This window comes from Gekko japonicus, unplaced genomic scaffold, assembly GCF_001447785.1.
Source record: "Gekko japonicus isolate JY-2015 unplaced genomic scaffold, Gekko_japonicus_V1.1 scaffold2140, whole genome shotgun sequence".
Lineage (NCBI taxonomy): Eukaryota > Metazoa > Chordata > Lepidosauria > Squamata > Gekkonidae > Gekko > Gekko japonicus.
The window spans coordinates 129,429-132,983 of NW_015176041.1; positions in this window are offsets into that span (position 1 = coordinate 129,429).

Consider the following 3,555-nt stretch of genomic DNA (forward strand, 5'->3'; position numbering starts at 1 on the left):
TTTCTTCTTCCTTCTCCTCCTCTTCTTCCTCCTCCTTCTCCTCCTCCTCCTCCTCTTCTTCTAACAATTTTATTTTAAAAAACATAATTCTAACATACCAGACAGCAGTTGTCACACATATAAGATTTGTAATATTAGTTCTATAGTAATAGCTCATTCAGCTTTAACCGTAACAGGACGTTATATCTATCATCTATTCAAATAATTATCTGCCGAAGGTGTAGATGGTCAATTATCTTTGGTATTTCTTCCTGTACGATGGTAAATACTGCGCGATGGGAAACCATATTGTCATGAAATCAGATGAGGTCGCGTGTGAATGAGTATCAGTACGGTTTTCTGTAATTTTAGCCTTAATGTGCATGTTCCAAAGCTTTGATTGCCAATTTTGTCTAGCGGGGCCTATTTTGTTTTGGGTTTGGCCTCCTCCGATAATCCTGCCTTCTTTGTGGTGCTCTTATCAAACCCAAGTGCCCTTCCAATCAGTACCCAGAGCTAGCGTTCAAGATTTATTTCGCATTGTGCCCGGCGAGGCTGTGAGATTGTAGAATTTTGCAAAATCAACGCTCCGTGGGGTTGACCAGCGACATCCCCGCGGTCTCTTGAATTTATGATACCGTTGTCGAGAGCTGGTCTTTATTCTTGGCCCCCATCGAGCGATCCACCTTCCCCATTTTTCATTTCCCACTCCTCCTTCCCCCCACTATCCATCCGAGAAGAAAGGCAAAGGAAGCCCAAATAATAATATTTGGTTTATTTAATAGCTGAGTAGAAGAGGGAATGTCAGTTGGTGTTGCTTTGGCAATGTCTAAAGATGAGTGTAACAGAGTCACTTTCACTGCCTTTGCCTGAATTCTGAACGGGGATCGGAGGTATCTTGACATTAGATTGCAGTAGGGTTGACAGGTACCCCCCCCCCGACTACCAGCAGGGGATGGGGGGGTTCGGGTTGCCAGCTCCAGGTTGGGAAACTCCTGGAGATTCGGGGGTGGAGCCTGTGGAGGACAGGGACCTCAGTGGGGCACAAGGCCACAGAGTCCCCCCTCCAAAGTATTCATTTCCTCCAGGGGAACTGACCTCTGTAGTCTGGAGATGAACTGTCATTCCAGGGGATCCCCAGGCCCCACCTGGAGGTTGGCATCCCTAGACCGCAGGCTTGCAAATATATGCCCTGGAACATTTATCTCACCAGTCACCGAACCACTTAATTATTTTTCAGAATTTCTGTTCAAATACCATGCAAGGAGGGGGGCAACTGGACGAAAATAAGATTAATAAAGCAAGGGGTGGGGGAGAGAAATACCAGCAGTAAAACAGAACGGAATAATTCACAGAGCAATTAATAAAATATCAGGCCCTCATCGATAGAGTCAATGCAGAATGTAAGAAAAAATCAATCGATCCCTCTGCCAGCAATCAGTATGCGCTTCACCGTTTCAAAGGCTCTAGCTGGCGAGGTTTATAATTTTTCAACTGTTAAATGTGGCAGGATAGTCCAAGACAACTGTTATTATTTTCCCCCTAGGGTTTCGCTCTTTTTTGTGTGTGTATTTCAGACACTTGGTCGAAAGCTAAATTAATACCTTATTTTTTGCTACCCTGATACAAAGTGCCTCTTTTCCCTTCTGGCAACGCTGGAAGTGACTTGCAGAAATCCTGCAATAAGTACAAACGTATCCATCGAAGGATATATTTTATTTCTTTGTTCCGAGCTTTCGTTTCTCGGACTCTCAATCCGTTGATTCCCGGGACAGCTAAACGTTGTCTGGAATGCATAAGAACAGAAGAGAAGCCAATGCTGGGTCAGGCCAATGGCACATCTAGTCCAACACTCTGTCACACAGTGGCCAAAAATACCAGGTGCCCTCAGGAGGTCCAGCACTGGGGCCAGGACACTAGGAGCCCTCCCACTCTTGCCCCCCCCCAAAGCACCAAGAAGACAGAGCATCCCTTGCCCCAGGCCGAGAGTTCCTATCGATTCCTTGTGGCTAATAGCTACTGATGGACCTCTGCTCCATACGTTTATCCAGTTCCCTCTTGAAGCCGTCCATGCTTGTAGCCGCCACCACCTCCTGTGGCAGTGAGTTCCACGTGTTGATCACTCTTTGGGTGAAGAAGGACTTCCTTTTATCTGTTCTAACCTTCAGCAATTTCATGGAGTGCCCCACGAGTTCTTGCCTTGTGAGAAAGGGAGGTTTTAAAGCAGAGGCCAGATGGACCTTCACTGGTCTCTGCCCTGTTGTTGGCCCTGCGGAGGAACTGGTTGGCCCCTGTGTGAGACGGGAGGCTGGACTAGATGGATCCTCACTGGTCTGACCCAGCAGGGCTCTTCTGGTGTCCTTCTCAGGGGAAGGTCTCGGCCTCTCTGCCCTGTTGTTGGCCCTCCAGAGGAACTGGTTGGCCACTGTGTGAGGCGGGAGGCTGGACTAGATGGACCTTCACTGATTTGATCCAGCAGGGCTCTTCTGAGGTTCTTCTCAGGGGAAGGCCTCCGCCTCTCTGCCCTGTTGTTGGCCCTCGAGGTGAACTGGTTGGCCACTGTGTGAAATGGGATGTTGAACTAGATGGACCCTCACTGGTCTGATCCAGCAGGGCTCTCCTGATGTTCTTCTTAGGGGAAGGCCTTGGCCTCTCTGCCCTGTTTGTTGGCCCTCCAGAGGAACTGGTTGGCCACTGTGTGAGACAGGATGCTGGACTAGAGGGACCGCTGGTCTGATCCATCAGGGCTCTTCTGATGTTCTTACAGTCTCATGAGGTTTTCAACTGTAGTTTAAAATTGGACTGCACTGTTTGTGTTTGATAGATTGGATTGTTAGTGTTATGGATGTCTGGGTTTATTGGATTGTGTCTGATATATGACATGAGCTCTCTGGAGCGTGGTGAGAAGGCAGGAGAGAAATCTTATTAATATTCATTTCTTTGAAATATATATATAAGCCAGCTATTCTCCCAACACTTGGGACCCAAGGCAGGTAGCGTCCACAGTTATAAATATATGAAAAGACAATGCAACAGGATGAGATTTGAGCTCAGTAGCACCATAAACACCAACAAGTTTTCTAGGACAAAGTTTATGTTACAATGGCAAAATTAACATCTTTTATACCAGCTTTAGAATTTCAAGAAAAATTATTAGTAATAATTATGTGGAATTTGGCATGGCTGTATCAAAAATATTAGTTTTTTATGGCAATTTGTATAAGAAATGTGATTTCTAGGACAAAGTTTATGTTACAATGGCAAAATTAACATCTATTATACCAGCTTTAGAATTTCAAGAAAAATTATTAGTAATAATTATGTGGAATTTGGCATGGCTGTATCAAAAATATTAGTATTTTCATGGCAATTTGTATAAGAAATGTGACGTTGAATGTAAATCTTAGAGCTGTTATTTTTAAGGTGAATATATAATTTTTGGAGCTGCGGTGGCTCAAGTGGTTAAGACACTGAACTGCAGGCTGTGGAAGATTGGTAGTTCAGCAGTTCGAGATCCGGGTGCCACATGACGGAGTGAGCTCCCGTCTCTGGTCCCAGCTCTTGCCAACCTAGCAG